Here is a 25,204-nt window from a genome sequence, read left to right on the forward strand (position 1 = left end):
CGTCATTATTCAAGTGACTTTTTCACTGCAGTTTACAGACTAGAGTAGAATTCTACTCAATTGAAAACAAATGCAATTATTAATTGGACTGTGGTGGTGTTTGTAGACTAGTCTAGGTAGGATAATTTGACAACACTTCATTTAACGGGGTCCTTATTACAAATGTAAATATTGTAATTAATTGTAATAATTTATAGTTACACTTGAATAGTATCATGTAACTGCAGTCTGTAATTACAGAGGTGTAACAACCAGTTGTGTAAACTACTTCACTAAAAATACTTTAAAGTACTATTTAAGAGGTTTTTTGGGGTATCTGTACTTTACTCTTTATATTTTTGACTACTTTTACTTTTACTTCACTACCTTCCTGATGAAAATATTATACTTTTTACTCCATACATTTTCGCTGACACCCAAAAGTACTTGTTACATTTTGAATGCTTAGCAGGACAGGAAAATGGTCTAATTCACACACTTATCAAGAGAACATCCCTGGTCATCCCTACTGCCTCTGATCCGGAGGCCTCACTAAACAGAGAACATCCCTGGTCATCCCCTGCCTCTGATCTGGAGGACTCACTAAACAGAGAACATCCCTGGTCATCCCACTGCATAAACACACATGCCTCGCTTGTAAACGATATCTGAGTGTTGGAGTGTTCCCTTGGCGATCCGTAAATAAAAACAAAACTGAAAATGGTGCCTTCTGGTTTCCCTAATAAGGAATTTGAAATGATTTGTAATTTTACTTTTTCTTTTGCTACATAAGTATATTTTAGCAATTACATTTAATTTTAATACTTTATTATCTTTTAAACCAAATACTTGTATACTTTCACTCAAGCAGTATTTTACTGGGTGACCTTCACTTTTACTGGAGTCATTTTCTATTAAGGTATCTTTACTTTTACTCAAGTATGTGTCACGTCCTGACCAGTAGAGGGTGTAGTTGGGTCAGGAGGTGGCAGAAGGGAGTGTGTGTTTTTTATTGTTTCGTTGATTTTGGCCGTGTGACTTCCAATCAGGCACAGCTGTAGAGGGTTGTGGTTGATTGGGAGTCACACATAAGTTGCCTACGTTTTCTTTGTGTTTCGTGGGTAATTGTTCTTGTCATTGTGGTTGCACCTGACAGGACTGTGTTGGCTGTCAGTTTTTCCTTGTTTTGTGTAGTTGTAAAGTGTTTGTGTGATTAAATATGACGAACCCTAACTCCGCCGCATTTTGGTCCATTCCTGACGACAGACCTTACAGTATGACAATAGGGTACTTTTTTCCACCACTGGTAACAATGAATGCTTGTTACCACCAACGAATGCTTGTTACAAATGTTAAAGTTTCTGATAGCATCTCAACTCATCATATTGGTCAGTGTTATAACATGATGGTGTTATCGGTTATTAGCCCTACGATCCCCACAAGCGTCTTGGGACTCGTGTGAAGTCGGTACAGCCAATCTGCCAACTTCTCTCAAATAAGGGACAGACAATTCAGAAGAAACTTCCTTTAGATTTTTTGGAGGGGACTATCTGTTGTTCTATGTAATAAATCTGTTCTTCAATGCATTTGGTATGGTCCCAAAATAATTTTCCATCCCCAAACATTTTTTTCTTGTTTTTTTTTTATACTTCAATGGGTCTTAAAATGACTAAATAAAATAGCTAAATCAGGACCGTCTTAAAAAAGTCCATAGTTTAGTAGAACCCCCCCCCCCTCAAGCTTAGACTGTTAACCATTTTAAATGTCAACTTAAATGGGTGAGGGACGTCCCAAGGATGCCGGATAGCACAGACCACACCATATTTCAGTCTGCACAAACTATGTAATAAGCAATCTTTCTATTCAAGTTTTTTGGGATTAGCTAACATGCTAGTTAGCTAGCTAGTTTTCTAATCTTGACTAGCTAGTGCGATAAGTATTAAGTGGGATATAATATTAAAATGCAAATCAATTTATAACATTTTTGACATGTGTTTTTCTGGATTTTTTTGTTGTCATTCTGTCTCTCACTGTTCAAATAAACCTACCATTAAAATTATAGACTGATCATTTCTTTGTCAGTGGGCAAACGTACAAAATCAGCAGGGGATCAAATACTTTTTTCCCTCACTGTATGTATACAGAGAAAAGAGTTGGCCCGAGAATTGAACCCTGTGGCACTCCCATAGAGACTGCCAGAGGTCCAGACAACAGGCCCTCCGATTTGACACACTGAACTCTATCAGAGAAGTAGTTGGTGAACCAGGCGAGGCAGTCATTTGAGAAACCAAGGCTGTTGAGTCTGCCAATAAGAATGTAGTGATTGACAGAGTCGAAAGCCTTGGCCAGGTCGATGAATACGGCTGCACAGTAATGTCTCTTATCGATGGCGGTTATGATATCGTTTAGGACCTTGAGCGTGGCTGAGGTGCACCTATGACCAGCTCGGAAACCAGATTGCATAGTGGAGAAGGTACGGTGGGATTCAAAATGGTCGGTGATCTGCTTGTTAACTTGGCTTTCGAAAGACCTTAGAAAGGCAGGGCAGGATAGATATAGGTCTGTAACAGTTTGGGTCTAGAGTGTTTCTAGAATAGACTGTTCTCTCTGCTACCACACGGCAATGTCACACCCTGATCTGTATCACCTGTCCTTGTGCTTGTCTCCATCCCCTCCAGGTGTCGCCCATCTTCCCCTCTTATCTTCTGGGTATTTATACCTGTGTTTTCTGTCTGTCTGTGCCAGTTCGTCTTGTTTGTCAAGCTTACCAGCGTTTGTCCTGTCAGCTCCTGTCTTTTCCCAGCCTCTCTTTATCTCGTCCTCTGGGTTTTTGACCCTTGCCTGTCCTGACCCTGTACCCTCCTGGCTGACCACTCTGCCTGTCCCTCAGCCTGCCTGACCAGCCTGCCTGACCATTCTGCCTGTCCCTGAGCCTGCCTGCTGTCCTGTACCTTTTCTCCTACTCTGGATAATTGACCCCTGCCTGCCTTGTCCTGTCGTCTGCCTGCCCCTGTTGTTACAATAAACATTGTTACTTCACACAGTCTGCACTTGGGTCTTACCTTGATACCTGATAGGCAAGTGGTACCGGAGCGCCAAGTCATGGCCACCCGGACTATTTACATTGACCCCCCCCCCCCCCCCTTTGTTTTTAAACTGCTGCTACTCGCTGTTTATTATCTATGCATAGTCACTTTAGCCCTACCTACATGTACAAATGACCTCGATTTACCTGCACCCCTGCACATTGACTCGGTACCGGTACCCCCTGTATATAACCTCATTATTGTTCAACTAAATAAACTAAAGTGAAAAATAGTTAATTTAGTAAATATTTTCTTAACTCTATTTTCTTAAAACTGCATTGTTGGTTAAGAGCTTGTAAGCAAGCATTTCACTGCAAGGTCCACCTACACCTGTTGTATTCAGCGCATGTGACAAATAACATTTGATTTTATTTGTTTAATATTTATGCATAGTCACTTTACCCCTACCTACACGTACAAATTACCTCGACAAAACTGTACCCCGGCAGATTTAGTCAGAACCGGCACCCCCTATAAACAGCATAGCCTCCACCTCTCTACCCCTCCACCAGAGATATGTATATAATGACGAGATGCTCATCTCGTCTCCACCCAAAGAATGGAGTCGTTGTTCAAAAGGCTGGAATACAGGCGAAAAAGCTTAGATCCAAAATAAACCCGTAGAAACGGATTGGGAATATTCTGGAACTCTTTTGGCGAGAGTGAAAGCTCTCTCTCTCTCTCTCTCCCTCTGTGGCTCCATCCAGATCCACTGTGGCGCCCCATGAGGAAGTGTTGCTCCAGGCTGCTGCTGCGCATGTGCAGTATGCTGCAGAAGGACAACTCTAATGAGACCGGAGAGACAAGACCTGAGCAGACTGCACGGAAAGTGTGCTCACCGACGAACTTTGCTCTTAATTCAACTAAAAGTTATTCTCCTTTTCTAGTTGTTCACATTAAACGTGGTGATAAGAAGTGCGTGGTAACAGTAGATTTAGAAAAAAACCTGAAACAAGTCGCTTCGTTAAATATAGCGCGTCTGCAGGCGAAACACTTGTGGGAAGCGGTGAGTTGACTTTATATCTGTTTATTTAAATAAATCAGACATAATTCACCTATTGTTGTTGCCTACTGGGCACAGACGTCAATTGAATGTCTATTCCAATTTGGAAAGTCATTGAAATGACGTGGAAACGACGTTGATTCCACCAGTGGGTGTGTTCTTGGGTTCTTGCAGCAAAACGTGTTCTCAAGTCGCAATAACTGATTGTGTTAGAAGTGAAAACGCTCACACGATTAGTAGTTCATTAGTTGTGGTTTGCCTGTTGTACATATCACTGTTATTTACACTCTATTGTTATAGTTACTTTAGAAGTCTTTCATCTGTTGTACTTTATTTGAGTATTTGTTTTTTTACATGGATACGTAACGTAACACTTTCTGTAGTGAAGTGGACTTTCATTCCAAGCTGGCCCTTTCGTATTATAGACTACACCAACCATGCATCTGACATTTATGGAACATTTGTTGAAAAATAAACACATTGTGCATCTAATGCAAGTGAAACAATGTGTGAATAAGTCAAACGGGTGTTTGTTTGATTGTTTGTATGTGGACTATGACATGCCGTGGACTCAGATGTAGGCTGTTAGACAGTACAGTATGGGATATTATTCATTCATGTTGAGTTATCTGAGGAGACCAGAACCCCGTTCTCTCGTATTGACGCCGAGGTGACTATTTCAGAACGGGTCGCACAACAACAATCACTATTCATATACCTATACCTATCTTTGTCCTGTACAATTGCGGTCCTTCTGCGAGGTGCTGAAATTAATACTTTTAATATATTTTTTTAATCGAATACAACCACTGAAGGACCGCAGTTGTCCAGGACAGACTTGTACAGGTAGCTACCCTAAGCGTTTTTAGAGTTGACATTTTTACAACAATAGACTGATGGTGACTCATTGTTGTTGCTAACAAATCCTGAGGGATCTACACAAGGTTCCCTTCAGTAGTCTACCTTCCAGTAGGGATCGGGTCCAAAGTAGTTCCCTAAATAGGGAATAGGTGTTCATTTGTGATTTAACCTATTGCTTTCTGTCATCCACCCATGGTTCACACTTTACAGTAGTTATTCATGTGTCGTTATTCCTATTAGTACAGTGTAATAACTAGACCTAGTAAGTACCGTGTAATACCAATTCTTGTGTAGTCGCAGAAATAATGACTCAGAAATAAGGACAGTGTAATTTTAAAGTGTTTAATACCCATCACTATTAGACAGTCTCTCTTCTAGCTCATATAGTCTTATGGAACAGCTGTCAATCATACTCAACAAGTTGGACCTTAGTGGGTGGTTATAATGCTACATTTAACATGTTGCAGGACCTTAAACTGGGTGGTTATAATGCTACATTTAACATGTTGCACCTTAAACTGGGTGGTTATAATGCTACATTTAACATGTTGGACCTTAAACTGGGTAGTTATCATGCTACATTTAACATGTTGCACCTTAAACTGGGTGGTTATCATGCTACATTTAACATGTTGGACCTTAGTGGGTGGTTATAATGCTACATTTAACATGTTAGACCTTAAACTGGGTGGTTATAATGCTACATTTAACATGTTGGACCTTAAACTGGGTGGTTATAATGCTACATTTAACATGTTGGACCTTACACTGGGTGGTTATAATGCTACATTTAACATGTTGGACCTTAAACTGGGTGGTTATAATGCTACATTTAACATGTTGCACCTCAAACTGGGTGGTTATAATGCTACATTTAACATGTTGGACCTTAAACTGGGTGGTTATAATGCTACATTTAACATGTTGGACCTTAAACTGGGTGGTTTTAATGCTACATTTAACATGTTGTACCTTAAACTGGGTGGTTATAATGCTACATTTAACATGTTGGACCTTACACTGGGTGGTTATAATGCTACATTTAACATGTTGGACCTTAAACTGGGTGGTTATAATGCTACATTTAACATGTTGGACCTTACACTGGGTGGTTATAATGCTACATTTAACATGTTGGACCTTAAACTGGGTGGTTATAATGCTACATTTAACATGTTGGACCTTAAACTGGGTGGTTATAATGCTACATTTAACATGTTGGACCTTAAACTGGGTGGTTATAATGCTACATTTAACATGTTGGACCTTAAACTGGGTGGTTATCATGGCATAAAATTTACTTTTTCGTATACCAGCCACTGTGGCAGGTAGATTTAAAAATCTACCAGCCACTCAGATTTTTTACCAGCCAAAATGTTTTTCCCTCACTAAAATGACACCACAAAAACACTGATGAGCGTGCTTTGTAATCCTTCTTAAACAATTCATGTTTTACTCGTAAGAAGAATGCGGTATATTGTTTAATTGTGTGACTTGTTGCCAAAATATCAGAGAGAAACATTTTCGCCTGCCCCTTTAAAGGCGGGAGGTTACCGTGGTAACGTCACTGGAGTCATGTTTGTGCCTGTGAGATTGAGTCTGACTAGGTGAAGCCTGATCTTTTCTTCCCTAGCAGTTGAAAGTCAAACATTAGAAGAAAAACAACCTAGCTTGTTAACAAAACAATGTAAATATTCAAGAAACAAGGACAAAGTCTCACTTCGGTAGACTATCATTTCAAGTAAATTAGACCAACTTTAATGACTGTGCGCAGCACTGCTAAAAATGAATCTTTCACTCAGCGCTTCATGTGAGCACAGCCCCCAGCCAGACAGTGTTGCAGCCAGGGTTGCCAGGTCTAGCTAAAATCTATCAGACAGTGTTGCTGCCAGGGTTGCCAGGTCTAGCTAAAATCTATCAGACAGTGTTGCTGCCAGGGTTGCCAGGTCTAGCTAAAATCTATTTTTAACGACGTAGTCTAAGAAGCTAAATTCGGTTTGCCATCAAAATAATAATTCTTGCGAGTTTAAGAATATGTCACAAGAGAAAAGATAAGTCGCCTTTATTACTCTCCAGATCATTTTCCATCAATGGATGTCGATTTAACTTGTTTTGACTGCTTTGAGTACGCAATAAGGGCGGAGCAGGTGTGGTATATGGCCAATATACCACGGCTAAGGGCTGTTCTTTGGACATATACCACAAACGCCTGAGGTGCCTTCTTGCTATTATAAATTGGTTACCAACGTAATTATATCAGTAAAAAGTATGTTTTTGTCATTCCTGTGGTACACGCTTGATATACCATGGCTGTCAGCCAATCTGCATTCAGGGTTCAAACCACCTAGTTTATAACTGTAGATAAATCCTGTTTGTTCATGTGCACAACTATAGATCAATCTGACAGGAGAGTTTAAGTGCTGAAAGTCAGACAGAGGATCTCAATCTCTGAGCAAGAAACACTTGGACCAATTTGGGGCTATTTTCTGGAAATTGTGCCGTTATGTGCCAGATTTTAAGACTACAAACCATTATAAATGGCCTATTTGCCAGATTAGTATGTTATTTATCACCGTTATATCAGTTCTAATACGTTAATGTTTTATGGTAAACAGGTGTCATAATGACATGGTAAATAGCCCTACCTACACAGGTGTCTCCATAATGACATGTTAAATAGCCCTACCTACTCCTGGTAAACAGGTGACTCCATAATGACATGTTACATAGTCCTACCTACACCTGGTAAACAGGTGTCTCCATAATGACATGTTAAATAGTCCTACCTACACCTGGTAAACAGGTGTCTCCATAATGACATGTTAAATAGTCCTACCTGTCTCCATAATGACATGTTAAATAGTCCTACCTACCAGGTGACTCCATAATGACATGTTAAATAGTCCTACCTACACCTGGTAAACAGGTGTCTCCATAATGACATGTTAAATAGCCCTACCTACAGTCATAATGACATGTTAAATAGCCCTACCTACACCTGGTAAACAGGTGTCTCCATAATGACATGTTAAATAGTCCTACCTACACCTGGTAAACAGGTGACTCCATAATGACATGTTAAATAGTCCTACCTACACCTGGTAAACAGGTGACTCCATAATGACATGTTAAATAGTCCTACCTACACCTGGTAAACAGGTGTCTCCATAATGACATGTTAAATAGCCCTACCTACAGTCATAATGACATGTTAAATAGCCCTACCTACACCTGGTAAACAGGTGTCTCCATAATGACATGTTAAATACTCCTACCTACACCTGGTAAACAGGTGACTCCATAATGACATGTTAAATAGTCCTACCCCAGGTGACTCCATAATGACATGTTAAATAGCCCTACCTACACCTGGTAAACAGGTGACTCCATAATGACATGTTAAATAGCCCTACCTACACCTGGTAAATTTAGAAGTAGCCCAAAAACCCACAACCTGCGACCAATACATTTTCTCCCGCGACATCGTTTTCAAAGTAGCCCGATTTGGCGGGAAAACGGTGAAAATGGCAACACTGGTTGCAGTGTGAGGTGTAATAGGCAATAGGATACATCGTTTTTGACTCTGTGAGATTAATTTACCAGCTATGGAACAAAACAGCAGAAATACTTTGAAAACAGCTACTGCAGCATTTATTTTACTATAAATGGGATCATATTTTTTATTAACAAATGTCAGCGAAATGCTGTCACTGTGGATCCCTGACCACTCGCCATCGTGGCTGATGAAGTAGAGCTCTTACCCACCCATGCCAAAATCTACCCGCTGATGGCGGGTGTTCATAATGCTACATTTAACATGTTGGACCTTAAACTGGGTGGTTATAATGCTACATTTAACATGTTGGACCTTAAACTGGGTGGTTATAATGCTACATTTAACATGTTGGACCTTAAACTGGGTGGTTATAATGCTACATTTAACATGTTGGACCTTAAACTGGGTGGTTATAATGCTACATTTAACATGTTGCACCTTAAACTGGGTGGTTATAATGCTACATTTAACATAGTGGACTTTAAACTGGATGGTTATAATGCTACATTTAACATTAGGTGACCTGTAGTTGTTGTACAGGTATATTACCTAAACAGGTTTGTGTATTTGCATTGCATTTAGCTTATATTGTATTTCCTGTAGGCTTTCCCAGCCGTACCAAGATGACATGGGACAGGTCTATATTATGGGATGACATGGGACAGGTCTGTATTATGGGATGACATGGGACAGGTCTGTATTATAGGATGACATGGGACAGGTCTGTACTATAGGATGACATGGGACAGGTCTGTATTATAGGATGACAGGTCTGTATTATAGGATGACATGGGACAGGTCTGTATTATAGGATGACATGGGACAGGTCTATATTATGGGATGACATGGGATAGGTCTGTATTATAGGATGACATGGGACAGGTCTGTACTATAGGATGACATGGGACAGGTCTGTACTATAGGATGACATGGGATAGGTCTGTATTATAGGATGACATGGGACAGGTCTGTATTATGGGATGACATGGGACAGGTCTGTATTATAGGATGACATGGGACAGGTCTGTATTATAGGATGACATGGGACAGGTCTGTATTATAGGATGACATGGGACAGGTCTGTACTATAGGATGACATGGGACAGGTCTGTACTATAGGATGACATGGGACAGGTCTGTACTATAGGATGACATGGGACAGGTCTGTATTATAGGATGACATGGGACAGGTCTGTATTATAGGATGACATGGGACAGGTCTGTATTATAGGATGACATGGGGACAGGTCTGTATTATAGGATGACATGGGGACAGGTCTGTACTATAGGATGACATGGGACAGGTCTGTATTATAGGATGACATGGGACAGGTCTGTACTATAGGATGACATGGGACAGGTCTGTATTATAGGATGACATGGGACAGGTCTGTATTATAGGATGACATGGGACAGGTCTGTATTATAGGATGACATGGGACAGGTCTGTATTATAGGATGACATGGGACAGGTCTGTATTATAGGATGACATGGGACAGGTCTGTACTATAGGATGACATGGGACAGGTCTGTACTATAGGATGACATGGGACAGGTCTGTACTATAGGATGACATGGGGACAGGTCTGTACTATAGGATGACATGGGACAGGTATGTATTATAGGATGACATGGGACAGGTATGTATTATAGGATGACATGGGACAAGTCTGTATTATAGGATGACATGTGACAGGTCTGTACTATAGGATGACATGGGACAGGTCTGTACTATAGGATGACATGGGACAGGTCTGTATTATAGGATGACATGGGGACAGGTCTGTATTATAGGATGACAGGTCTGTATTATAGGATGACATGGGACAGGTCTGTATTATAGGATGACATGGGAGAGGTCTGTACTATAGGATGACATGGGATAGGTCTGTATTATAGGATGACATGGGACAGGTCTGTATTATGGGATGACATGGGACAGGTCTGTATTATAGGATGACATGGGACAGGTCTGTATTATGGGATGACATGGGACAGGTCTGTATTATGGGATGACATTGGACAGGTCTGTATTATAGGATGACATGGGACAGGTCTGTATCATAGGATGACATGGGACAGGTCTGTATTATGGGATGACATGGGACAGGTCTGTACTATAGGATGACATGGGACAGGTCTATATTATGGGATGACATGGGACAGGTCTGTATTATGGGATGACATGGGACAGGTCTGTACATCGTACCAAGGTCCTGTACTATGGTGGTGGTGTGTGTATGATCGTTGCCATCCCCCAGCCTGATACAGTGTGAGGCAGATGGCCACAAAGCCTTATTATGCTGTGCTGATAGGAATTGTCAGTGACTTGGATCCATAACAGACGGTGTAAATGAACACTGTTGATCGTATCAGACCTTCTTTATACAGGGCTCCTCTTTGGACGCATTTAAACATTTCAACAAGGAGTCATTTGGAAACCGTCCTTCTCCCACAAATGTGTTTTATAGGGCAGCAGTATTCTGTAACTGAGGTAGACAGCTGTCCTTCTGTATCCGTAGTGTGACCAGACATTCATTGGTGGGTGGGCCTGCGGGTGGGCCTGCGGTGCTCTTCTTTGTCTACACCCATTCAGCATCGTTCACACCCTCTTAAAAGCTTTACATTTACATTTTAGTCATTTAGCAGATGCTCTTATCCAGAGCAACTTACAGTAGTGAATGCATACATTTCATACATTTCATTTCATGCATTTTTATTTTTTTTATTTTATATATATATATTTTTTGTACTGGCCCCCCATGGGAATCGAACCCACAACCCTGGCGTTGCACACACCATGCTGGCGTTGCAAACACCATGCTCTACCAACTGAGCCCCACCCATCTCTTTAAGGGTTGATCTGAGAGTTCTGTCCTAACAACAGCAGTCAAGCACCCAAGCTAACTGGGTAACGTTGGCTAGCTTGCTAGCTACTTCCAGACACATAATGAGAGAACACCCAACTCTGACCATTTTACTCTCCCTAGCAGAGCTGGTTAGGCTGTTTTCATGTTATCCAGAGCATTGGTAACTGTAACTGTACTGCTGGCGCAATTTACGCTTTTTTGCCAACGTTTACTGACACCGGCCTTATTCAGTGGGTGTTGAGCGTTCGTAAATTAGTCAGTTATTTTGCGCTCTGGCACTCAGACGAGTGCTCTGAATCTGGAGTAGATATCCAGAGGAAATTTACCAGCTACGTCTTTCAACTGTTGCCGCAGTGACATTCTATTGAAATGGTTACTTGCATAGTGGAGTATTTTGTTAACCTGTTAGGGCTAAGGGGCAGTATTGACACGGCTGGATAAAAAATGTACCCGATTTAATCTGGTTACTACTCCTGCCCAGTAACTAGAATATGCATATAATTATTGGCTTTAGATAGAAAACACCCTAAAGTTTCTAAAACTGTTTGAATGGTGTCTGTGAGTATAACAGAACTCCTATGGCAGGCCAAAACCTGAGAAGATTTCAAGCAGGAAGTGGCCTGTCTGAGAAGTAGTGTTTCATCTTGGCTCTTTTTATTGAAGACTGAGGATCTTTGCAATAACGTGACACTTCCTACGTCTTCCATAGGGTCTCAGAGCCCGGGAAAACGTTGAATGATATCGAGGCAGGCTCTGGCTGAAACACTTTATCGCTTTTGGCAAGTGGCCACTCAGAGTACTATGGGCTTAGGCGCGTGCCCGCTTTGACCGAATGCTTTGTTTTCCTTTGTCTATTTATCTAAACGCAGATTCCCGGTTGGAATATTATCGCTTTTTTATGAGAAAAATGGCATAAAAATTGATTTTAAACAGCGGTTGACATGCTTCGAAGTACGGTAATGGAATATTTAGAATTCTTTTGTCACGAATTGCGCCATGCTCGTCACCCTTATTTAGCCTTTAGGATAGTGTCTAGAACGCACGAACAAAACGCCGCTGTTTGGATATAACGATGGATTATTTTGGACCAAACCAACATTTGTTATTGAAGTAGAAGTCCTGGGAGTGCATTCTGACGAAGACAACAATGGTAAGAACATTTTTCTTATAGTAAATCTGACTTTGATGAGTGCTAAACCTGCTGGGTGTCTAAATAGCTAGCCCTGTGATGCCGGGCTATCTACTGAGAATATTGCAAAATGTGCTTTCACCGAAAAGCTATTTTAAAATCGGACATATCGAGTGCATAGAGGAGTTCTGTATCTATAATTCTTAAAATAATTGTTATGCGTTTGTGAACGTTTATCGTGAGTAATTTAGTAAATTCACCGGCAGTGTTCGGTGGGAATGCTAGTCACATGCTAGTCACATGCTAATGTAAAAAGCTGGTTTTTGATATAAATATGAACTTGATTGAACAAAACATGCATGTATTGTATAACATAATGTCCTAGGGTTGTCATCTGATGAAGATCATCAAAGGTTAGTGCTACATTTAGCTGTGGTTTGGGTTTATGTGACATTATATGCTAGCTTGAAAAATGGGTGTTTGATTATTTCTGGCTCGGTACTCTGCTGACATAATCTAATGTTTTGCTTTCGTTGTCAAGCCTTTTTGAAATCGGACAGTGTGGTTAGATTAACGAGAGTCTTATCTTTAAAATGGTGTAAAATAGTCATATTTAAAAAAAAATTAAGTAATAGCATATCTAAGGATTTGAATAACGCGCCACAGGATTCAACTGGCTGTTGAGTAGGTGGGACGCAAGCCTAGCCCATAGAGGTTAAGACATGTAGCTTGCTATCTAGGTAAACAATGAACCATAATCCCAACTCATTATGTTACTACTCTGCATGAGTCTGCAGGTAGCTAACCAACCAGGTTCAATGTTAGCCTGTTAGGGCTAGGGGGCAGTATTGACACGGCTGGATAAAAAACATACCCGATTTAATCTGGTTACCACTCCTACCCAGTAACTAGAATATGCATATACTTATTACATATGGATAGAAAACACCCAAAATTTTCTAAAACTGTTTGAATGGTGTCTGTGAGTATAACAGAACTCAAATGGCAGGTCAAAACCTGAGAGATTCCTTTACAGGAAGTGGCCTGTCTGACCATTTCTTGAACTTCTTTTCCATCTCTATCATTTACTAAGGATCTCTGCTCTAACGTGACACTTCCCACGTCGTCCATAGGCGCTCAGAGCCCGGGAAAAAACAGAATGTCGTCATTCCAGCCCCAGGCTGAAACACATTATCGCCTTTCTCAAGTGGCCGATCAAGGGACACTGGGCTTAGGCGCGTGACCCGACCGCCCCCGCCTTTGTGATTTTTTCCTCTGTTTGCCGAAAAGGAGATTCCCTGTCGGAATATTATCGCTTTTCTACGAGAAAAATGGCGCAAAAATTGATTTTAAACAGCGGTTGACATGCTTCGAAGTACGGTAATGGAATATTTAGAATTTTATTGTCACGAATTGCGCCATGCGCGCGACACTTTACCATTTCGGATAGTGTCTGGAACGCACGAACAAAACGCCGCTATTCGGATATAACGATGGATTATTTTGGACCAAACCAACATTTGTTATTGAAGTAGCAGTCCTGGGTGTGCATTCTGACGAAGACAACAAAAGGTAATGAAACTTTTATAATAGTAAATATGATTATGGTGAGTGCTAAACTTGCCGGGTGTCTAAATAGCGAGCCCGTGATGCCTGGGCTATGTACTTAGAATATTGCAAAATGTGCTTTCACCAAAAAGCTATTTTAAAATCTGACATATCGAGTGCATAGAGGAGGTCTGTATCTATAATTCTTAAAATAATTGTTATGCTTTTTGTGAACGTTTATTGTGAGTAATTTAGTAAAATGTTAGCGAATTCCCCGGAAGTTTGCGGGGGGTATGCTAGTTCTGAACGTCACATGCTAATGTAAAAAGCTGGTTTTTGATATAAATATGAACTTGATTGAACAAAACATGCATGTATTGTATAACATAATGTCCTAGGGTTGTCATCTGATGAAGATCATCAAAGGTGAGTGCTGCATTTAGCTGTCTTCTGGGTTTTGGTGACATTATATGCTGGCTTGAAAAATGGGTGTCTGATTATTTCTGGCTTGGTACTCTGCTGACATAATCTAATGTTTTGCTTTCGTTGTAAAGCCTTTTTGAAATCGGACAGTGTGGTTAGATTGACGAGAGTCTTGTCTTTAAATAGCTGTAAAATAGTCATATGTTTGAGAAATTGAAGTAATAGGATTTTTAAGGTTTTGAAAATCGCGCCACAGGCTGCCAGTGGCTGTTACGTAGGTGGGACGAATTCGTCCCGCCTAGCCCAGAGAGGTTAGCTAGCTAACATGAGGCTATAACTAGCAAAGCAAATGGCTCTGAGATACGAATAAGAAAATCACACACGTAATGTTAGCTAACGAGCCAGCCAGCTAACGTTAGCTAGCTAGCTAACAATACACTTTAACTTGAAATGAAAACAACTTCTGTCAAAATTAGAAATGTGTAATATCTGAAAACATAGCTAGCTAGAATCTCTTACCCGTATACATCATGGATGGACGCTTCTCCCTTCCACGGATACCACGGTTGCCCTTAGTTTGAAGATGTAATCCGGAGACAGGTGTTTTCTCCATCTCCTTGGCTATCATACTCTAATTCCACTGATTTCAAAACTCAGTCCTCCAGAAAGTGGAGAGCAACACTGATGTAGTTCTACTTACGTGATATATTTATAAAAGCAGCGTTAGACAGGATGACCTACACATACTGACCTGTTGATGTTATAGACAGAAACATGTTACATGCTAGACCAATCCAAACTACCTACACATACTGACCTGCTCATATTATAGACATAAACATGTTACATGGTAGACCAATCCAAACTACCTACACATACTGACCTGCTCATATTATAGACAGAAACATGTTACATGGTAGACCAATCCAAACTACCTACACATACTGACCTGCTCATATTATAGACAGAAACATGTTACATGGTAGACCAATCCAAACTACCTACACATACTGACCTGCTGATGTTATAGACAGAAACATGTTACATGGTAGACCAATCCAAACTACCTACACATACTGACCTGCTCATATTATAGACAGAAACATGTTACATGGTAGACCAATCCAAACTACCTACACATACTGACCTGTTGATGTTATAGACAGAAACATGTTACATGGTAGACCAATCCAAACTACCTACACATACTGACCAGCTGATATTATAGACAGAAGGTGTTACATGGCAGACCAATCCAAACTCATCTCTCGGCATGTCCAGCCCACTCATTATCTCAGCCAATCATGGCCAGCTGGAAGGTTGTTGCCTTTTTCTGTGGCTAAACCAACTAGGCTCGTAATTTAACAATTTTATTCGTATTTATAGATGGTATACAAGTTTGTTAATATGGCACATGAAAGTTCACATGTTCCAGAAGGCATTTCTGCCAAGAAAACGTATTTTGATTTATTAAAAAAAAGTTTGCTTCCAAATGGCTCTCCTGTGAAGTAGTGGCCGAGTTTCCTGAAATGAGTCACATTTTACCATGAGACTGAGAGACCATTTTGCTGTTTTAAAGCTAATTTCGTATTTTGACATGGGGTGAAAGAGTTCCAAAGGGATGCTGGCCCATGTTAACTCCAATGATTCCCACAGTTGTGTCAAGTTGGCTGGATGACCTTTGGGTGGTGGACCGTTCTGGATACACACAGGAAACTCAGCAGTGTTACAGTTATTGACTCAAACCTGTGCGCCTGGCACCTACTACGATACCCTGTTCACCTACAACCATACCCTGTTCACCTACTACCATACCCTGGTCACCTACTACCATACCCTGTTTACCTACTACCATACCCTGTTTACCTACTACCATACCCTGTTCACCTACTACCATACCCTGTTCAAAGACACCTACCACCATACCCTGTTCACAGACACCTACCATCATACCCTGTTCACCTACCACCATACCCCGTTCACCTACTACAATACCCTGTTCACCTACCACCATACCCTGTTCACCTACCACCATACCCTGTTCACCTACCACCATACCCCATTCACCTACCACCATACCCCGTTCACCTACCACCATACCCTGTTAACCTACCACCATACCCTGTATACCTACCGACATACCCCATTCACCTACCACCATACCCCGTTAATCTACTACCATACCCCGTTCACCTACCACCATACCCCGTTCAACTACCACCAGACCCTGTTCACCTACCACCATACCCTGTTCACCTACTACCATACCCTGTTTACCTACCACCATACCCTGTTCATCTACCACCATACTCTGTTCACCTACCACCATACCCTCTTCACCTACCACCATACCCCGTTCAAAGACACCTACTACCATACCTTGTCACCTACCACCATACCCTGTTTACCTACCACCATACCCTGTTCACCTACCACCATACCCTGTTCACCTACTACCATACCCTGTTCACCTACTACCATACCCTGTTCACCTGCCACCATACCCTGTTCACCTGCCTCCATACCCTGTTCACCTACTACCATACCCTGTTCATCTACTACCATACCCCGTTCACCTACTACCATACCCCGTTCACCTGCCTCCATACCCTGTTAACCTACTACCATACCCTGTTCATCTACTACCATACCCCGTTCCCCTACTACCATACCCAGTTCACCTACTGCCATACCCCGTTCACCTACTGCCATACCCCGTTCACCTACTGCCATACCCCGTTCACCTACTGCCATACCCCGTTCACCTACTGCCATACCCTGTTCACCTACTACCATACCCTGTTAACCTACTACCATACCCCGTTCACCTACAACCATACCCCGTTCACCTACTACTATACCCCTTTCACCTACCACCATACCCCGTTCACCTACTCCCATACCCAGTTCACCTATCACCATACCCCGTATGGCCATAAAAGCACACATACAGTATGCCTCAATGCAGTCATATTCCTGGCTTATTGGGGTAAACTTTCAGCTAGTTTTTTTTGGCCACCTATCCCATGAGAGTGAATGTCATTCCAGTGCATTGCTAGCTTTGCATTCTGATGGTGTTTGCATGTTTAGGTGTAAAGACAAATAATGTCCCATCTGGAACACAACTCGGCTAGTCTCTATTTGTAGATCATGTTAGCGTTTGGACTATCTACAGGGTGTAAAGATCTGGACTGGACGGGCAGTGTCTCTGGTCTGTATTTGTAGATCATGTTAGCGTTTGGACTATCCACAGGGTGTAAAGATCTGGACTGGACGGGCAGTGTCTCTGGTCTATATTTGTAGATCATGTTAGCGTTTGGACTATCTACAGGGTGTAAAGATCTGGACTGGACGGGCAGTGTCTCTGGTCTGTATTTGTAGATCATGTTAGCGTTTGGACTATCTACAGGGTGTAAAGATCTGGACTGGACGGGCAGTGTCTCTGGTCTGTATTTGTAGATCATGTTAGCGTTTGGACTATCTACAGGGTGTAAAGATCTGGACTGGACGGGCAGTGTCTCTGGTCTGTATTTGTAGATCATGTTAGCGTTTGGACTATCCACAGGGTGTAAAGATCAGGACTGGACGGGCAGTGTCTCCGGTCTCTTTGTAGATTATGTTAGCGTTTGGACTATCCACAGGGTGTAAAGATCTGGACTGGATGGGCGGTGTCTCTGGTCTCCTTTGTCCTGCCAAGAGGACCAAGCTGGAATTTTGAGGTTTTCCCAGTGGTTAAAGGTTCAGTTCCATCTCTTCGTAATATCTCTTCATAACAAGGGGCTATTACCTTTGATGCAATGATGAACAGCTGCAACAAGGAACCAATAGGAGATCAACAGCTATTTAGGAAATTCCTGGAGTTCCATGTACCATAACTCCGTTAGTAGTCTGTATGTACCGTAACTCCATTAGTTGTCTGTATGTACCATAACTCCATTAGTAGTCTGTATGTACCATTACTATGTTAGCAGTCTGTACCATATCTCCATTAGTAGTCTGTATGTACCGTAACTCCATTAGTAGTCTGTATGTACCGTAACTCCATTAGTAGTCTGTATGTACCATAACTCCATTAGTAGTCTGTATGTACCGTAACTCCATTAGTAGTCTGTATGTACCGTAACTCCATTAGTAGTCTATATGTACCATAACTCCATTAGTAGTCTATATGTACCATAACTCCATTAGTAGTCTGTATGTACCATAACTCCATTAGTAGTCTGTATGTACCATAACTCCATTAGTAGTCTGTATGTACCGTAACTCCATTAGTAGTCTGTATGTACCGTAACTCCATTAGTAGTCTGTATGTACCGTAACTCCATTAGTAGTCTGTATGTACCATAACTCCATTAGTATTGTCATGACGTTGGCCTCTTTGAGTACAGGGAGGACAGTTGACCCCCTCCCCCTTGCACCATCCCCCAACCTACCTCCCCCCACCCAGGCCCTGTGTGAAGGGGTGGTAAAATGAATTCCAGAGAAGAATCTCCTGCCACATGGCCCATAGAGAGACACAGGAAATTCTTCCAACTCACAGAATTGGGGAACCGAGTAACATTTGTGTTCTGGAGAAGGTATGGAAGATTGGTGAAGAATCCAGCTACGAACTGGTCCGCTTGGTACAATTTTGTGATACTCAGAAGAGACAATATAGCCATATTACCATAAAACTGTTTATATAATAGCCTCAGCGATGGGACTTGCATCCAAATGGTTGTATAGAATGTATTAATAAGGATAAAGCTATTTGTAATACATTGAGATGCTATGTACTGATGTTAACCTCTCTGGGCTAGGCGGGACGAATTCGTCCCACCTACGTAACAGCCACTTGCAGCCTGTGGCGCGATTTTCAAAACCTTAAAAATCCTATTACTTCAATTTCTCAAACATATGACTATTTTACAGCTATTTAAAGACAAGACTCCCGTTAATCTAACCACACTGTCTGATTTCAAAAAGGCTTTACAACGAAAGCAAAACATTAGATTATGTCAGCAGAGTACCAAGCCAGAAATAATCAGACACCCATTTTTCAAGCCAGCATATAATGTCACCAAAACCCAGAAGACAGCTAAATGCAGCACTCACCTTTGATGATCTTCATCAGATGACAACCCTAGGACATTATGTTATACAATACATGCATGTTTTGTTCAATCAAGTTCATATTTATATCAAAAACCAGCTTTTTACATTAGCATGTGACGTTCAGAACTAGCATACCCCCCGCAAACTTCCGGGGAATTCGCTAACATTTTACTAAATTACTCACGATAAACGTTCACAAAAAGCATAACAATTATTTTAAGAATTATAGATACAGACCTCCTCTATGCACTCGATATGTCCGATTTTAAAATAGCTTTTTGGTGAAAGCACATTTTGCAATATTCTAAGTACATAGCCCAGGCATCACGGGCTCGCTATTTAGACACCCGGCAAGTTTAGCACTCACCATAATCATATTTACTATTATAAAAGTTTGATTACCTTTTGTTGTCTTCGTCAGAATGCACACCCAGGACTGCTACTTCAATAACAAATGTTGGTTTGGTCCAAAATAATCCATCGTTATATCCGAATAGCGGCGTTTTGTTCGTGCGTTCCAGACACTATCCGAAATGGTAAAGTGTCGCGCGCATGGCGCAATTCGTGACAATAAAATTCTAAATATTCCATTACCGTACTTCGAAGCATGTCAACCGCTGTTTAAAATCAATTTTTACGCCATTTTTCTCGTAGAAAAGTGATAATATTCCGACAGGGAATCTCCTTTTCGGCAAACAGAGGAAAAAATCACAAAGGCGGGGGCGGTCGGGTCACGCGCATAAGCCCAGAGTCCCTTGATCGGCCACTTGAGAAAGGCGATAATGTGTTTCAGCCTGGGGCTGGAATGACGACATTCTGTTTTTTCCCGGGCTCTGAGAGCCTATGGAAGACGTGGGAAGTGTCACGTTAGAGCAGAGATCCTTAGTAAAAGATAGAGATGGAAAAGAAGTTCAAGAAATGGTCAGACAGGCCACTTCCTGTAAAGGAATCTCTCAGGTTTTGACCTGCCATTTGAGTTATGTTATACTCACAGACACCATTCAAACAGTTTTAGAAACTTTAGGGTGTTTTCTATCCATATGTAATAAGTATATGCATATTCTAGTTACTGGGTAGGAGTGGTAACCAGATTAAATCGGGTATGTTTTTTATCCAGCCGTGTCAATACTGCCCCCTAGCCCTAACAGGTTAATGTGATAGAATTATATTTCTGTACCAAGCTTAACCTCTTACATCTAGACGTTCCGCTAGCGGAACACCTGCTCCAATATCCAATGATGGGCGTGGCGCGAAATACAAACTCCTCTAAAATCCGAAAACTTAAATTTTTCAAACATATGACTATTTCACAGCATTTTAAAGACAAGACTCTCCTTTATCTAACCACACTGTCCGATTTCAAAAAGGCTTTACAGCGAAAGCAAAACATTAGATTATGTCAGCAGAGTACCCTGCCAGAAATAATCAGACACCCATTTTTCAAGCTAGCATATAATGTCACAAAAAACAAAACCACAGCTAAATGCAGCACTAACCTTTGATGATCTTCATCAGATGACACACCTAGGACATTATGTTATACAATACATGCATGTTTTGTTCAATCAAGTTCATATTTATATCAAAAACCAGCTTTTTACATTAGCATGTGACGTTCAGAACTACCATACACCCCGCAAACCTCCGGTGAATTTACTAAATTACTCACGATAAACGTTCACAAAAAACATAACAATTATTTTAAGAATTATAGATACAGAACTCCTTTGTGCAATCGAGGTGTCCGATTTTAAAATAGCTTTTCGATGAAAGCACATTTTGCAATATTCTGAGTACATAGCCCGGCATCACAGGGCTAGCTATTTAGACACCCAGCAAGTTTAGCCTTCACCAAAGTCAGATTTATTATTAGAAAAATGTTATTACCTTTGCTGTCTTCGTCAGAATGCACTCCCAGGACTTCTACTTCAATAACAAATGTTGGTTTGGTTCAAAATAATCCATCGTTATATCCAAATAGCGGCGTTTTGTTCGTGCGTTCAAGACACTATCTGAAGTGTAAAGAAGGGTCACGAGCATGGCGCAATTCGTGACAAAAGATTTCTAAATATTCCATTACCGTACTTCGAAGCATGTCAACCGCTGTTTAAAATCAATTTTTATGCCATTTTTCTCGTAAAAAAGCGATAATATTCCGACCGGGAATCTGCGTTTAGGTAAACAGACAAAAGAAAACAAAGCTTGGGGTCGACGCGGGCACGAGCCTGAGTCTCACAGTACTGTAACCAGCCACTACCCAAATGCGCTACTTTTTTTCAGCCAGAGCCTGCAAAGCCACGATTCAGCTTTTTGCCGCCTTCTGAGAGCCCATGGGAGCCGTAGGAAGTGTCACGTAACAGCAGAGATCCTCTGTAATGGATAGAGATAATCAAGAAGGGCAAGAAATTGTCAGACAGGCCACTTCCTGCATGGAATCTTCTCAGGTTTTGGCCTGCCAAATGAGTTCTGTTATACTCACAGACACCATTCAAACAGTTTTAGAAACTTTGGAGTGTTTTCTATCCAAAGCTAATAATTATATGCATATTCTAGTTTCTGGGCAGGAGTAATAATCAGATTACATCGGGTACGTTTTTTTATCCTGGTGTGAAAATACTGCCCCCTAGCCATAACAGGTTAACGCTGTTATTGGCACGTCTCCAGGGACACAGACAGGACCAGGCGTCATGTGACATGTTCACTATAAAACCCCACCATGATTTACTTTCTAACAGACCAGGCCTCCACTCTATTGCGAGTTGGCCAATAGGTTTGACCATCCAATTCCGCTACTGAAAGTGAACTATACCACGTGGTTAACTTTTAGACTATTGATATCGACAGAATAAGAACAAGTCTTTGATATTAATTAATAGTCTGCAGCTAGAAATTATATAATTGAACGCGAAGACCGACGAAACATCCATTCTATGACGACATTAATGAATGTCGCTTTGAAAGATCCATTCTAACCGAGAGAGAGAGAGAGAGAGAGAGAGAGAGAGAGAGAGAGAGAGAGAGAGAGAGAGAGAGAGAGAACTCTCCAACAGAACGACGCTCCAACAAGGATCCCGACGACACACTGAGCGTAAAGATATATTGATTGCAATTGTTCCCGAATGAGTGAGCGTTCATGTGCAAAGGATTAGCATATCAATTGTTAATATTAATGAACTCTGTGTGCATCCTCAGCTGACCTTTTATGAGCCATTGTTCTACAAGACACCAGCCAGGCCTGTTTAGACCACTAAGGCACATTACTCTACCAATTCTTTGTGATGATAATTACTGTTTGTATACTTTCTGTGAATTACTTAGTTTAGTAAATAAATTATTTTAAGACAATTGATGTATGGATGACTCTTAGTAAAGACTGGGTTCGTGCAGATACAACAATTTACGACGTTTGGAATGAGACTGGACGCGAGGTAAAATACACCATTTAAACCAGAAGATAATCGGCCTATACTATAATAGAATATAATATATAATGTTATAATATAGGAAAGTTATATTAGGAAAATTATAACTTTGTAATCTGAATATTTTCCTTGGTGCCCCGATCTCCTAGTTAATTACAATTAAACGATTAATCAGTTTGATCGCGTGATAATAATTACAGGGAGTTAATTGATAAACATGTCTTCAGTTTAATGGTACCCCAAAGATACGACAGTATTCTGTACCATAACTCCATTAGTAGTCTGTATGTACCATAACTCCATTAGTATTTTGTACAATAACTCCATTAGTAGTCTGTATGTACCATAACTCCATTAGTATTCTGTACAATAATTCCATTAGTTGTCTGTATGTACCATAACTCCATTAGTTGTCTGTATGTACCATAACTCCATTAGTAGTCTGTACCATAACTCCATTAGTAGTCTGTATGTACCATTACTCTGTTAGCAGTCTGTACCGTAAGTCCATTAGTAGTCTGTATGTACCGTAAGTCCATTAGTAGTCTGTATGTATCGTAACTCCATTAGTAGTCTGTACATTTTACATTTACGTCATTTAGCAGACGCTCTTATCCAGAGCGACTTACAAATTGGTGCATTCACCTTAAGATATCCAGTGGAACAACCACTTTACAATAGTACATCTATATCTTTTTTTGTGGGGGGGGGGGTTAGAAGGATAACTATATCCTATCCCAGGTATTCCTTAAAGAGGTGGGGTTTCAGGTGTCTACGGAAGGTGGTGATTGACTCCGCTTTCCTGGCGTCGTGAGGGAGCTTGTTCCACCATTGGGGTGCTAGAGCAGCGAACAGTTTTGACTGGGCTGAGTGGGAACTGTGCTTCCGCAGAGGTAGGGGGGCCAGCAGGCCAGAGGTGGATGAACGCAGTGCCCTTGTTTGGGTGTAGGGCCTGATCAGAGCCTGAAGGTACAGAGGTGCCGTTCCCCTCACAGCTCCGTAGGCAAGCACCATGGTCTTGTAGCAGATGCGAGCTTCAACTGGAAGCCAGTGGAGTGTGCGGAGGAGCTGGGTGACGTGAGAGAACTTCGGAAGGTTGAACACCAGACGGGCTGCGGCGTTCTGGATGAGTTGTAGGGGTTTAATGGCACAGGCAGTGAGCCCCGCCAACAGGGAGTTGCAGTAATCCAGACGGGAGATGACAAGTGCCTGGATTAGGACCTGCGCCACTTCCCGTGAAAGGCAGGGTCGTACTCTGCGAATGTTGTATAGCATGAACCTACAGGATCGGGTCACCGCCTTGATGTTAGCGGAGAACGACAGGGTGTTGTCCAGGGTCACGCCGAGGCTCTTAGCACTCTGGGAGGAGGACACAATGGAGTTGTCCACCGTGATGGCGAGATCATGGAAAGGGCAGTCCTTCCCCGGGAGGAAGAGCAGCTCCGTCTTGCCGAGGTTCAGCTTGAGGTGGTGATCCGTCATCCACACTGATATGTCTGCCAGACATGCAGAGATGCGATTCGCCACCTGGTTATCAGAAGGGGGAAAGGAGAAGAATAATTGTGTGTCGTCTGCGTAGCAATGATAGGAGAGACCATGTGAGGATATGACAGAGCCAAGTGACTTGGTGTATAACGAGAATAGGAGAGGGCCTAGAATTGAGCCCTGGGGGACACCAGTGGTGAGAGAATGTGGTGCGGAGACGGATTCTCGCCACGCCACCTGGTAGGAGCGACCTGTCAGGTAGGACGCAATCCAAGAGTGAGCCGCGCCGGAGATACCCACCTCGGAGAGGGTGGAGAGGAGGATCTGATGGTTCACAATATCAAAGGCAGCAGATAAGTCTAGAAGGATGAGAGCAGAGGAGAGAGAGTTAGCTTTAGCAGTGCGGAGAGCCTCCGTGACACAGAGAAGAGCAGTCTCAGTTGAATGACCAGCCTTGAAACCTGACTGATTTGGATCAAGAAGGTCATTCTGAGAGAGATAGCAGGAGAGCTGGCCAAGGACGGCACATTCAAGAGTTTTGGAGAGAAAAGAAAGAAGGGATACTGGTCTGTAGTTGTTGACAAATGAGGGATCGAGTGTAGGTTTTTTGAGAAGGGATGCAACTCTCGCTCTCTTGAAGACGGAAGGGACGTAGCCAGCGGTCACTGTATGTACCATAACTCCATTAGTAGTCTGTATGTACCATAACTCCATTAGTAGTCTGTATGTACCATAACTCCATTAGTA

General features: G+C 41.7%; 1 protein-coding gene across 2 annotated transcripts in view; it reads left to right on the top strand.

The window, feature by feature from the left end:
- The first annotated feature begins 3,834 nt into the window (after positions 1-3,834).
- Positions 3,835-25,204, top strand: part of kank1a (KN motif and ankyrin repeat domains 1a) — a 198,621-nt gene continuing 177,251 nt past the window's right edge. For both annotated transcript variants that reach the window (XM_082961593.1, XM_082961594.1), the window contains exon 1: positions 3,835-4,071. The gene's annotated coding sequence lies outside the window, so the exon portion shown is untranslated. The remainder of the gene's footprint in view (positions 4,072-25,204) is intronic.

This window comes from Salmo salar, chromosome 15 (genome assembly GCF_965601325.2).
Source record: "Salmo salar chromosome 15, fSalSal1, whole genome shotgun sequence".
Classification (NCBI taxonomy): domain Eukaryota; kingdom Metazoa; phylum Chordata; class Actinopteri; order Salmoniformes; family Salmonidae; genus Salmo; species Salmo salar.